Source organism: Orycteropus afer, unplaced genomic scaffold (assembly GCF_000298275.1).
Source record: "Orycteropus afer afer isolate SDZICR_OR568_19922 unplaced genomic scaffold, OryAfe1.0 scaffold00025, whole genome shotgun sequence".
Classification (NCBI taxonomy): domain Eukaryota; kingdom Metazoa; phylum Chordata; class Mammalia; order Tubulidentata; family Orycteropodidae; genus Orycteropus; species Orycteropus afer.
This window is the reverse complement of record NW_006921612.1, coordinates 19,391,676-19,406,318: the sequence shown is the minus strand read 5'-3', so window position 1 is coordinate 19,406,318 and position 14,643 is coordinate 19,391,676.

The following is a 14,643-nucleotide window of genomic DNA, read 5'->3' as shown; positions in this document are numbered from 1 at the left end:
GTAGGATTGCCCAACCTTCCTTCCAAGGAGTGGCTGGTGGGTTTGAACTGCCAGCCGTCTGGTTAGCAGGCAAGTGTCTTAGCCACTATGCTACAATTTCAAATTGAAGCTAAAGAAAATTAAAACAAGTCCATGTGAGCCAAAATACAACCTTGATTATATTCCACCTGAATTTAGAGATCATATGAAGAATAAATTTGATGCTTTCAATACCAACGACTGAAAACCAGATGAATTGTGGGATGAAATCAAATATCATACATGAAGAAAGCAAAGCATCATTAAAAAGACAGAAAAAGGAAGAAAACACCAAAATGGATGTCAGAAGACACTGACGTTTCCTCTTGAATAGAGAGTAACTAAAGGAAATGGAAGAAATGCTGAAATAAAATAACTGAACAGAAGATTTCAAAGGACAGCTTGAGAAGACAAAGTATTAAAATGAAATGTGCAAAGATCTGGAGTTAGAAAACCAAAAAGGAAGAACACAATCAGCATTTCCCCAGCTGAAAGAACTGGAGAACTATAAGCCTTGAGTTGCCATATTGAAAGATTCTATGGGCAAAGTATTGAAATATGTAGTAAGCATCAAAATAAGATGGAAAGAATACAGAGCCATTGAAGAAAATTAAAAGAAAAAAAGGTCAATGCCCATCTATTTCAGGAGGTAGAAAATGAACAAGAACCAATGGTATTGAAGGAAGAAGTCCAAGCTGGACTGAAGTAATTGGCTAAAAACAAGGGTCCAGAAATTGATGGAATACCCATTGAGACACCTCAACATTTGGATGCAGTGCTGAAGGCTTGTTTAGGCAATAAATATGGAAGACATCTACCTGGCCAACTGACTGGAAGAGATTTTAATTGTGCCCATTCCAAAGAAAGGTGATCCAATAGAATGTGGAAATTATCAAACCTTATCACTAATATCACATGCAAGTAAAATCTTGCTGAAGATAATGCAAAAATGGTTGCAGCAGTATACTGATAGGGTACTTCCAGAAATGCAGGCTGGATTCAGAAGAGGACGTCTATGAGGGTTATCATTGTTGTTGTCAGGTGCATCTTATCTGAGAGCAAAGAACATTAGAAAGATGTTTACCTGTGTTTTAATGACTATGCAAAAGCATTTGACTGTGTGGATCATAACAAATTTTGGATAACATTACGAAGAATGGGAATTCCAGAATCCTCAGTTGTGTTCATGAGGAACCTGTACATAGACCAAGAGGCTGTTGTTTGAACAGAACAAGGGGATACTGCATGGCTTAAAATAAGGAAGAGTGTTCATCAGTGTTGTGTCCTTTTATCATAGTTATTCAACCTGTATGCTGAGCAAATAATCCGAGAAGCTGGACCATATGAAGAAGAATGCAGCGTCAGGATTGGAGAAAGAACCATTTATAACATGCAATATACAGATGACACAACCTTGCTTGCTGAAAGTAAAGAGGACTTGACGCATTACTGATGAAGATCGAAGACTACAGTCTTCAGTATGGATTATGCCTCAACATAAAGAAAACAAAATTCTTCACAAATGGATCAATGAGCAACATCATGATAAGTGGAGATAAGATTGAAGTTGTCAGTGATTACATTTTACTGGAATTCATAATCAACCCATGCAATCAGTAGTCAGGAAATCAGACATTATACTGCCCTGGACATATCTGCTGCAAAAGACCTCTTTAAAGTGTTACGAAATAAAGATGTCACTTTGAAGATTAAGATGTGCCTGACCCAGGCCATGGTATTTTCAATTGCCTCATAAGCGTATGAAAGCTGGACGATGAATAAGGAAGATTGAAGAAGAGTTGATACCTTTGAATTGTGGTGTTGGTGGGGAGTACTGAATATACCATGTACTGCCAGAAAAATGAACAAATGTGTCCTGGAAGACTTGCATCCTCATGTCCCTTGGGAGAGAAAATAGCCAGACTTCATCTCACCTACTTTGGTCATGTTGCCAGAAGGGACCATTCCCTTGAGAAGTCTATTGTGCTTGGCAAAGTAGAGGATCAACAAAAAAGGGGAAGACCTTGAATGAGGTAGGTTGACAAAGCGACTGCAATCATGGGCTCAAGTATAGCAAAGATTGTGAGGATGGCTCAGGATCTGGTGGTGTTTCATTCTGTTGTACATATGGTCAGTTGCTATGAGTCCGATCTGACTTGATGGCCCCTAACAACAACAACAACAACAATTATTTTGCACTTATTTCTGAGAGGCAGAAGTGGTCGGTTTTATAATGTTGTTCCATAGATGAAAAAACAAAGAATCAAAGTATTTAAGGAATTGTCTAAGGTAATATAATATGACTAACTCAACATAACGTAGTTGGGAAACACATTTTACTGTCACCAAATACATTTTACTTATGTGAAAAAAAAGAAGGCTATGTGATTGGCATGGAACTTGATACGTAGGATGTGATCAGTATATATATATATTTTTTCCTCTTCAATGGATAATTGTTTTCATTCATGACTAACATAGATTTGATTTTGTGCTTGTGTGTGTTTCTCAAACCCTTATTACTAATAAAAGCAGTTGTCGTAACAGTAGGTGTATGTTAGAAATGTTCTATGATCATGATCCCATGATTAAGTCTCAGTATTTTAGTGAGCTTAAGCCTCTGGGCCGTGATGTTTTAATTTTTTTGTCCCCTTAGGTAAGACATGAAGGATAGCAGGGGCTGAAATAAGGTATGTCCTTTCCCTCATGTGGAGGCTAGAGGGGGCTGGAGTTGGGAATTTCTTTTCTTCCATGTTGGTTAAACACTAAGAAAATAGTTTTCCCCTAAAGCAAGATTTTGTTAAAAATGATGGAATGTTTTGGACATATTTTACAGTTGCTACTTTTCCCTTCCACCGAACAGAATCATGAGGTGATTTTCTCCATTCATTTCCCTAAGAACTTGGTAGAGCTCTTAAATGTAAAATGAGAGTGTGTAGATGCCAGCTAAGACTGGGTCTCCAGAGCATTTAACTCTCAAGCTCATCTATATTGCACCTCCAGAAATGTATCAACTTCAATTTAAGTGTTTCTCTGGTGGCAATTTTGTGGATAAGGCAATTGTTTCCTACTCAAAAGGTCAGCAGTTCAAACCCACAGGCTGTTCCATGGAAGGAAGATAGGATGATCTACTTCCATAAAAATGTATAGCCTCAGAAACCCAATAGGGGTCACTATGAGTCAGATTCAACTCAATGGTAGTGAGTTTGGTTTCGTTTTTTAATGAGAAACTATTTGACTGCTAACCAGAAGGTCATTGGTTCAAACCCACCACCCCTCTGTGGAAGGAAGATGGGACAATCTACTTCTTTAAAGCCTCAGAAACACAATGGCAGTCACTATGAGTTAGAATCAATGCCATGGCAATGAGTTTGGTTTTTGGTTTTAATGGTACTGGTTCCAATTGTGTATTTTGATTTCTGATATTCTGCTTCTGATAAGCTGTGATTCTCTGTGATTCATCTATCTTTAAAATTTAGAAGGTGGCAACTTTCCTTGTGACTGCAATTCTAACTGGATCTAAGAAGAGTTGTTGATTTTTAATTTGCTCAGTCTATTTTTCTAGTAGTGATAATGGAAATGAAGACATGTTGGATCAAAAACCATTTATTATTTTACCCAGTTGAGTTTTTCTCTTTTTCAGAATAGTTTATGTTGATGTTTTATAGTATTATTTTGTACTTTTAAAATAACTTATTATATACACAAATATAATTCTTTGTGATTAGTCCTTTGTATTAAACAAATTATGTGATCTGTAAATTTGATATATGTCTCTATTTGGAATAATTTTTCTATTAGCTTTTATTTAGTGCTATTTCAAATGTTCAACATCCTTTCCTGCATTGTTTGAAAACTATCTTTTACAATCACAGAATAGAAGTTGGCTTTTAAAAAAAATTCTTTTTAAAGTTTTCCTTTTTTAAAAATTTTATTTTGTAATTAAGTTAATCTTTAGTGGCACTTGAATTTAAATCTAATATATAATTAAACATCTATATTACTTAATGAAGACCAAAGAAGAATTGATGCCCTTGAGTTGTGGTGTTGGCAAAAAATATTGAAAATACCATGGATAGCCAGAAGAACAAACAAATCTGTCCTGGATGAAGTGCAGCCAGAATGATCCTTGGAAGCAAGAATGGCCAGACTTCGTCTCACTTACTTTGGTCATGTTGTCAGAAGGGACCATTCTCTGGAGAAGGATATCATGCTTGGTAAGGTGGAGGGTCAAGGAAAAAGGGGAAGACCCTCAATGACATGGCTTGACACAGTGGCTGCAATAATGTGTTCAAGCATAGCACGGTTTTTGAGGACTGGGCACAGGACTGAGCAATGTTTCATTCTGTTGCACATTGGGTCGCTAGGGGTTGGAGCTGATTTGACAGCACCTAACAGCAACAACGCGAACTCTGCTAGTGTAGTGCCTAAGGTACTTGACTGCTAACCAGAAGGTTGGTGGTTCAAACCCACCAGCCACTCCTCAGAAGGAAGATGGGGCCATCTATTTCCATAGTGATTTGTTTGTTGTTGTTATGTCTGTAGTGACACTGCCTCAGAAACCCAAAGAGGGGTCGCTGTGAGACGGGTTCGACTTGATGGCACAAAACAACAACAACAACAGCAACAACAAAAATAAATTAATAGAAAGTGAATACTTTGAATGCAATTGGCTCTATATTGAGTTTGAAAATTTTGAGAAATGACATTAGTAAGAGGAAGCTTTTTCTGATTTATACTTCCTTAATTTTTACTGGATTTATAATAAGAAGCTATTTCAGAAGTTACTTCACTTAGTTTTTTTCATAATTTTATACAATATAATTATAATAAAGGCTCTTTTCTTATTTCTTGATTGAAATCTCTAAGGTATACAGCTTAATTGAGTATTATGGTGACAACCATAAAACATGCAAAAATACATCTTGTATATTTTATAATTAACGTCTTCATAGCATTAAAACAAGTTTTATCCCTAAAAAATGTACTATATATGCATATATTTATCCACACAAACCTCACATAGACACCCACAAAAACCCTAAATCATTCCCTGTAAGCCAAGTGTTGCCTCAAGAGTGGATATTGTATAGAATTGTTTAATTTTTAAGGAAGTCTGTGTCTATTAATCTGGAGCTAGATAGTGGCAAAAAATATAGAATGGCATGACACAAAAAGTCTTGAGTGCCAAGAAATGGTCACAGTTAGAGAATCCATAAGTACAGTAGGAATTTACCTAAAAGCAATCTAAAAAGAGCCAAAGGGAATCAATCAAAAGTTTGCTGGGTCAAATTCACCAGCTGCCATGTGGGAGAAAGATGAGCCAGTCTGCTTCTATAAAGATTTTACAGCCTTGGCAACTTTATAGGGCAGTTCTACTCTGAGTTGGAATTTATTGATATACTTACTATTTTGCTTTTGTTCCATCATGTGGTTTTATATTTAATACATACTATATAGTAAAATAAGGAGCTCTGGTAGCTTAGTGCCTAAGGCACTTGACTGCTAACCAGAAGGCTGGCAGTTCAAACCCACCAGCCACTCCTCAGGAGGAAGGTTGGGCAATCTATTTCCATAGTGATACTGCCTCGGAAACCCAAGGAGGGGTCGTTATGAGTTGGGTGTGACTCGATGGCACATAACAACAACAACAACAAAAAAAATGTAGTAAAATAAGGAGATCTTGTGGCACAGTACCTAAGACATTTGACTGCTAACCAGAAAGTTGACTATTCAAAACCACTAGTCACTCATGAGAGGAGAATGGAGCAATCTACTTCCATAAAGACTTACCTTCTCAAAAACCCAGTGAGGATTTCTATGAGTCAGAATCAACTCAATGGCAGTGGGTTTGTTTTTGGTTTTATATAGTAAAACCAGGAGCTTTGGGAGCACAGTGCCTAAGGCATTTGACCACTAACCAGAAGGTTGCCAGTCAAACTCACCAACTGGTCTGTGAAAGGAAGATAGGGCAATTTACTTCAGTAAAGATTTGTCTTGAAAACCCAATGGTGATCACTAAGAGTCAGAATCAACTCAATGGCACTGGGTTTGTTTTTTGGTTTATAGAGCCAAAAGGTGCTCTGGTGGTGTATCATTTGACTGCTAACCAAAAGGTCAGTGGTTCCAACCCACCAGCTGATCCATGGAAGAAAGATGAGACAGTCTGCTTCCATAAAGATTTACATACTTAGAAAGCCAAAAATGGTTGCTAAGAGTTGTGGCTAAAGCACTTGACTGCTAACTAGAAGGCTGGCGGTTCAAACCCACTGGCCACTCCTCGGAAAGCAGGTTGGGCAATCCTACTTCTGTAGTGATAACTGCCTTGGAAACCCAAGGAGGGGTCGCTATGAGTCGGGGCTGACTCGACAGCACATAACAACAACAACAACAAGAGTTGGAATCCACTCAATGAGAGTGAGGTTTATATATTTTTTTTAATGTATAGTGAAAATACAGCAAAAGTAGTCTCAATCATAGCAATAATTGTGAGCATAGCACAGGACCAGGATAGTGTCTCATTCTGTTGGACATAGGTTCACTGTGAGTTGGAAGTGACTCCACAGCACCGAATAACATAGAGTAACACCCTAGAAAACTGAAACCCGTGTAAGATGGAAACCTGTCAGAGAAGGAAAACTCAAATATTTTCTATTATACAGAGATAGAAAAGTATTAAGACAGAACCCTGTCAAAGGTTGAAAACTTGTGAGACCTGGAAAACAAGGGAGTCCTATTGATTTCTGGCATTTACATGTTTCAGTGTACATCTTTTTCATTAAAAAGAAATTCACTGTGTTGCCTGTTTTGATGTCTCTTCTTCTCTTTTTCCTTCAGTAATTTTTAGTGTGCATTTACTTTTTAGAAAGGTTTGGCTTTTTGTTTAATTGGTTATCTTTATATTACCTTTGCATAGCACTATCTGCTACCCACTCCCACTGAGTCAATTCTGACACAAAATGTCCCAATAGGACAGAATAGAACTGCCCCATAGAGTTTCCAAGGCTACAAATCTTTACTGAAGCCAACTGCCATATCTTTTTTCAGAAGAGCAGCTGGTAGTTTTGAACTGCTGATCTTTTGGTTAGCAGCCAAATGCTTTAAACACTGGGCAGTCAGAGAGCCTATATAAGACTATTGAGGCTCTCTTATTTCTCTATTTCCTATTTGTTTCCAGTTATGAACAATAATGAAATTAGCTATTAACCTGTTTTTCCTTTCTCATCTATCTTCCCTAAAATTTATCATAGCCCTTTCATTTCTTTCCACTATCATCTAATTTAACATTTATCTTTTTGTCAGCTAATTTCTGTAACACTTTTTAGTGAATTAAATTTTTATATATTATCTTCATTATTCCATTTTAAATTTTTTTATTTACTTTTTTATGAAAATATATTTGTCTGTCTGTTTGGGAACTGTGGTTTCCTGCATATTGCTGTGATGCTAAAAGCTATGCTACCAGTATTTAAATGCCAGAAGGTTAACCGTGGTGGACAGATTTCACTGGAGCTTCCAGACTAAGACATATTAAGAATAAGGATTGTAAGTTCTACTTCTGAAAATACAATACTGGCCACTGAAAACATTATGAATACAAAATTGTCTGATATAGTAGTGGAAAATAAGCCCCTCAGGTTGGAATAAAAAGCAATCAAATTGACTACACCTGTGGAAGGAGAGAATAGAGATGTTCGATATCATCAGAACAAGGTCAGGGGCCATCTGTGAATCAGACCATCAATTGCTCATACGCAAGCTTAAGTTGAAGCTGAAGAAAATTGAAACGAGTCAACAAGAGCCAAAAAATGACCTAGAATATGTCCTACCTGAATTTAGAAACCATTTCAAAAGTAGATTTGACACAGTGAACACTAATGACAGGAGACCAGATGAGTTGTGGTATGATATGAAGGATATTATACATGAAGAAAGCAAAAGATCATTAGAAAGAAAAGAACAAAATAGATGTCAGAAGAAATTCTTAAACTAGCTCTTGAGTTGGAATAACTAAAGCAAATGGCAGAAATGATAAGTAAAAGAGCTGAACAGAAGATTACAAAGGGCAATTTGGGAAGAAAAATATAAAGTATTATAATGAAATGTGCAAAACCCTGGAGTTAGAAAACTAGAAAAGAAGAACACACTCAACATTTTTCAAGCTGAAACAACTGAAAGGAAAAATTCAAGCCTTTAGGTGTAATATTGAAGGATTCTAAAGGCAAAATATTGAACAATGCAAGAAACATCAAAAGAAGACAGAATGAATACAGAATCACTATATAGGAAAATAATTGATCTACATTCAAACATTTCAAGAAATAGCATATGAGCAAGAAGAGATAGTACTGAAGTAGGTAATTCTATCTGCACTGAAGGCATTGACCAAAAATAAACTCTAGGAACTGAAGCAATACCAATTAATGTTTCAACAAACTGATGCAATACTAGAGGTGCTCATTTATCTATGCCAAAAAATTTGGAAGACAGCTACCTGGACAAATGACTGGAAGAGATCCATATTTATGCCCATTCAAAAGAAAGATGATCCAATGGAATGAAGAAATTATCAAACAATATCATTAATATCACATTCAAGTAAAATTTTGCTGAAGATAATTCAAAAATCATTGTAGCAGTACACAGGCAGGGAAGTGCCAGAAATTCATGCTGGATTCAGAAGAAGTGGAAAAAAGATCATTGCTGATATTAGATGGCTCTTGGCTAAAAGCAGAAAATACCAGAAAAATGTTTACTTGTGTTTTATTGATTATACAAAAGCATTCGATTATGTGGATCACAACATTATGGATAATATTTTGAAGAATGCTGATTCCAGAACACTTACTTGTACTCATGAGGATAGTGTACATAGATCAAGAGGCAGTTGTTTGAACAGAAGAAGGGGATGCTTCTTGGTTTTAAACCAGGAAAGGTGTGGGTCAGGGTTGTATCATTTCACTATATTTATTCAATCTGTACACTGAGAAAATAATCTAAGAAGCTGGACTATATGAAGAAGAACATGGCATCACAACTGGAGGACGATTCCTCCAACAACCTGCAATATGCAGTTGACACAAACTTGCTTCCTGAAGGTGAAGAACACTTAAGCACTTACTGATGAAGATCAAAGTCTTCAGCATGGATTACATCTCAATATAAAGAAAACAAAAATCCTCACAACTGGACCAACAAGAGACATCATGATAAACAGAGAAGATATTGAATTTGTCAGGTTTTCATTTTACTTGGATCCACAATCAATGCCCAAGGAAGCAGCAATCAAGAAATCAAATAATGAGTGAAATAAATCAATCCCAGAAGGACAAATATTGTATTAGTCCATTTTTGTAAAAAGTCAAGGAAAGGTTTATATATGGAAGGAAATTTTCTTTGTTGGTAACTGGGGTAGGAGCTAGGGGGTGGGGAACACTGTTAAATAGATAAAGACAAGTATTGATTTGGGTGAAGAGAAGGACAATGTACCAAATGTGAGTGATCAACACAGTAGCATTTAGGAAGAGGAAGACCTGGAGAGGTGCATGGGAATTACAGACCACAAAGATGAATCCATTTGCACGTACAGTACTGCATTGTCAGTGAAGGAAAACACTGATCTTCAGGTGGATAGATGGGTGGACAGGCTGTATTATTAGGTATGTCTGTGCAGTGGGGAGTGTGCCCACGACCATGTATAGGGTTGGAAGACAATGTTTCTACAAGTGTATTTGTATGTTTTGTAAGAATTCCCAGGAATATAGTAGAGCTGACAAGGGGCAAGTTTATCATCACTTCTTGGCCACAGCCAGCTACCTAGAAGGAGTGAGTAGTGGGACCTGTGGGTTCAGGGCAATGGTCACAGGGGACATCAAGATCAATTGGCATAACATACTACACAAAAATATTGTTCCACATCCTACTTTGGTGAGTAGCCACTGGGATCTTAAAAACTTTCAGGTGGCCATGTGAATGCAATGATGGGTCTCTCCTTGTCCAGAGCAAAGAAGAATGAAGAAAATCTACCACTAAAGAACAAAAAGACAACAAAACCATCAACAAAGGAGTAAAGGACTAGTTCTCTATTTTTGATTGTTATACTTTATCTATATTGTTAGAGCATAAAACTATTATGTACTACACTGTGTAATGTACAACCTTCATTTAATTTTAATACTACAAGTAATTGCAAATTTACTGCTCATTGCCATCTTTATACTGTGATCCATCCATTCATTTCATTGTCTACAACTTTTTCTTTAGTAGATTACATAGGAGAGGCTCATGCCAATGATAGTTTTGAGTTTCTGTTCATGACTTTTATAGTCCATTTTTCTGAATATAAAATCTTTGGCTCGTATTTTCTTTCTTTGTATCATTACTATCTCATTCCCTTATCTTCTTTCATGAAGATCTGTGTTAAGAAATCGATTAAAATTTGATTTCCCCCCTTATAAATGACATGACCCTTTGACTTGATGAAAAAGGTTTCATCTTCATTAAAACTCAGCAGTTTTTTTTTCCCTTCTCCCTTGATTTTTTTCACGTGTGTGTGTGAGTGTGTGTGTGTGTGTGAGATTAGGGTGAAAGTTTATAGAGCAAATTCATTTTCCATAAATAGTTCATACACATTTTGTTTCATGATATTGATTGTAATCCCCATAATGTAACAGCTCTCTTTCCCTTTCCTCCTTGTGGACATGTTTTCCCTACGTCTTTCTTTCCCATGCATTCCTGCCCTCAGAGCTACCTCTCTGTGCAAATACTGCCCCTGTGATCTTCCATGGTTGATTGTTCTAAGGAGTGTACCTATCAAGTATAAATGTTTACCTTATATACCTGTCTACTATTTGGCTGGAAGCCATGGGAGTGAGTTCACTTCCAGGCCCAAAAGGTGACTAAGGGCCATAGTCTCAGGGGTTTCACCAGTCTCTATCAGACTAGTTAGTCCGGTGTCCTTTATGATTTTGAGCTTTGTTCCACAATTTTCTCCTACTGTATCCAGGATCTCCTACACTGATCCCTTTCTGAGTGATTGACTGTAGTAGCCAGGCACCATTTACTTCTTCTGGTCACAGGATCATATAGGCTGAGGTTCACATAGTCCACTACTCTCTGGGACTAATTGTTTTCATGCATATTTGGTGTTCCACATTCTTATGTGCTCTGAATGAGGAGAGACCAATTGTTGCATCTTAGATGGCTGCTTGAAAGCGTTTGGGACCCCAGGTGCTACTCACCAAAGTAGAATGTAGAACAATGGTTTTGTGTAGTATTGTCTGGTTACCTAGTGCCACTCTGACAAGAATATAACACAAATGGGATGACCTTAACAAACAGGAGTTTATTCTCTCACAATTTGGAGGTTTTAAGTCCAAGTTCAAAGTTCCAGGCTCTAGGGGGCTGTGTGAAAGCCCTTAAACCTTGGGTTTCAGCTCTGCCTCTTGCTACCAGCCCACTGAAGCTAGAGGCATTTTTTCACTCAGGCAGCTATTGGTTGCTGAGGCTAACAAGTCCAAGGTCAACAAATAAAATGGCACAGTCCCAATTACCAAACCACATGGAAGGCCATTAATTGAAGTCTGTTCTAAGTCCCAAGGTCGGCAGAGCATGGCATGCTGCTGAACGACGACATGGCTACATTCAGGGTCCAAGAGTGTCATAAGCTAGAGACCATTTCCAAACCTGTTTCTTATATATGGGAAGCAAACCACATACCCAAAAGCAGCTACTCAGCTGCTCACAGTAGATACCACCATGGAGTGGATTACCAGTCTCACATCCAGCTGCCTAGCCATTCAACCAGGCCCAGCCAAGTTCACACACAAACTGAACTACCACACATATGCTATACCAATTGAAGTTGATGTCCTCGATGACCATGGTCCTGAGCCCAAGGCCCAACAACTTGCTCCCTCAGGGTGATTGGCTGTGTCTAAGAAATTATCATAATTTTGCTCCCTGTTGGCTCTCTCTCTCTCTCTCTCTCTCTAGACATTCTTATACACATACAAAAACATATATAGAAATACTATCTGCCAAATTTATATATGGTCATGAGTATATTCCTTTTGCCTAGACATACCTGATCATTCAGCCTGTCTATCTATATATCCACCCTAGATTAATGTTTGTTATTACTGATAATACAGTACTATGCATGTAAAAGTGTTTATATTTGTTGTCTGTACTGCTTGTGCACCTCTCTTCATTTTCCTTAGTGTTGGTTACTTGCTTTTGGTATATTGTCTTTTCTTTTGTCCAAATCAATACCTGTCTCTTACCTATCTAGCAATTTTCCCTCCCTTCTTCTTCCATCCCTAGTAACCAACAAAGAAAATTTCTTTCCATATGTAAACCTTTCCTTGACCTTTTACAACAGGGGAATAATACAATATTTATTCTTTTGTGATTGATTTATTTCACTCAGCATAATGTTCTCCAGGTTAATCCACATAATGAAGTGTTTCATGGATTCTACATTATTCTTTATTGTTGCACAGCATTCGATTGTGTAAAACTTTCCAGTTTTATTGTTGGATTATTTCTCAGTGATATTTTTTATGATTTGATATTTACAAGTAGATATTGTGTCCTTTCAATAAGTAGTTTTGCATTTTTAACTTTAGAAACATTTTATTGTATTTCTTCCATATTATTGTATTGCTTTGTTTTTTTCTTCAGTGACTTGTAACCAGAAGGTTGGATCTTCATTGTTTTTCTTTTGTAGTTATCACATTCTCAAAACATTTTTTTCTAAGTCTGTTACTGTCTTTTATTTTATCTTACATTTTAATGGATATCCCATGTGTTTACACATTCTTGCGTTCCTCCTATTTTACCTGTTTTTTATGAGAAAAACAGGAACTTTATTTCTAATTCTTTCACTGGCAGTTTTACTACTCTTCTCAATACTTGTATTTCTCTAATCATCTCATATCTAAATTTTTCCAAATCTTAATTATATATTTTGTATAACTTTTATTTATTTTCTTTACATTTCTTTTTCCCACTTAGAAATATTAGATAAAGATTTTCTTCTGTTTTGGGCATGCTTTTGTAGTATACTAACCTTGTAGTGATTTTTTTTCCTACTTCTTATTTTGCCTTTTCATATATTCAAGTTGTTTTACATGAAATAAGTTTTCCTGCTCTTTTAGAAAGGAGATGTGGGCCAAAGATACATTGTTTGGTTTCCTGTTGTTTCATGAAGTAGTGAAAACATGTCCACATGCATTCTGAGATCTACCTCCTCTGCTTCCAACTTCCTTTTATTCAAACATTCTTTTTTGTTTGTCTGTATTGTCCTTGTCTTGCTCAATCAAGATTCTTCTCCTAGTAGTTTCTCCATAATTCCTAGTAGTTTCTGACCACCACATAGGTTTTATAGGTCTTGGTGATTTGCCTCTCTATATTTTTAGTGGTTCATAAGGTTGCCTGGTCACTTTATTTTATTGTAGATACAGTCTATGGATTTGTTGTTTACTGTTCTAGTACTTCTTTTCTCTTTTTTTTTTTTTTTATTATTCTCCTTCCCTACTGTTTTTTTTTTTTTTTTTTTTTTTTTTTTTTTTTTTTTTTTTTTTTTTTTGTAGAGACTTGATGACAACACCAACACCATCTTCCTATAGTCTTCAATTAAGATTTTCATTTTATTTTTCTTTCCATTTTATTTTATTATCTTCCTTCATGTTTAAATTCTTAAAGTAAAAACAAAGAAAATACAGCACTTACATATCAGAAAAAGAAATCTAACATCATGAGCTGATAAAGGATTCTTTTTTCAAAACTCTTCTTCTAGAGCCTATTCTAGGCTCATCTAACCTCTGATACTCTCCATATTCTAGAATAAGAGCATATGGAATTTAGGGTATTTTTATTTTATTAGATTTAGCTTGGAAAATTCATTGATTCACAAGTTTTATTTTTCTTCATTAGCATGAGTTAAAACAATATTTTAAGCTCAATCTTTACTTAAATAAATAGTATTCCTTGTGCAATCTTATTAACTATTTCTTTGATGATACCAAGCAACTATTCTACACTGTTAATATGTGATCAAATTCAAAAAGGACTTTTTTTTTTTCAATCATTTATAATTTGCCATTCTTTATTGGACTCCTCTCAATTTTTATCCTTATTTATACCCTTCACCTTCAGCTATCACTCCACCATGATGCTTAGGACAATGATTTGCTAACATTAGTGCTCAATAAATATTACTAGAAGTAGAAATTGCTTTCTGTTTTCCAATGCTTTCTCAAATAAATGGATTAGAACAGTGGCCTAAAAAGTATTAGTTCTCCTAAAGAAGACATTCTAATGATGAAAGCCACATTGAATAATTATGAAAGGTTTTTGTTTTTTATTGTTTCTAGCTTGTTTAACCACTGCTCATCTGCCAGTTTGTCATACTGTGGTGGCTTGGTGTGAGGTTGGAGGTTATGCCACTGGTTATTTCAAATACCATCAGGGTCACCCATAGTGGACAAGTTTCAGTGGAGCTTACAGATTAACACAGATTTGGAAGAAGCAAAGGTTCATTTGGTTCTCAAAGCATGTTGTTGTTGTTGTTGTTGTTAAGTGCCGTCAAGTCATTTCCGACTCATAGCGACCCCATGCACA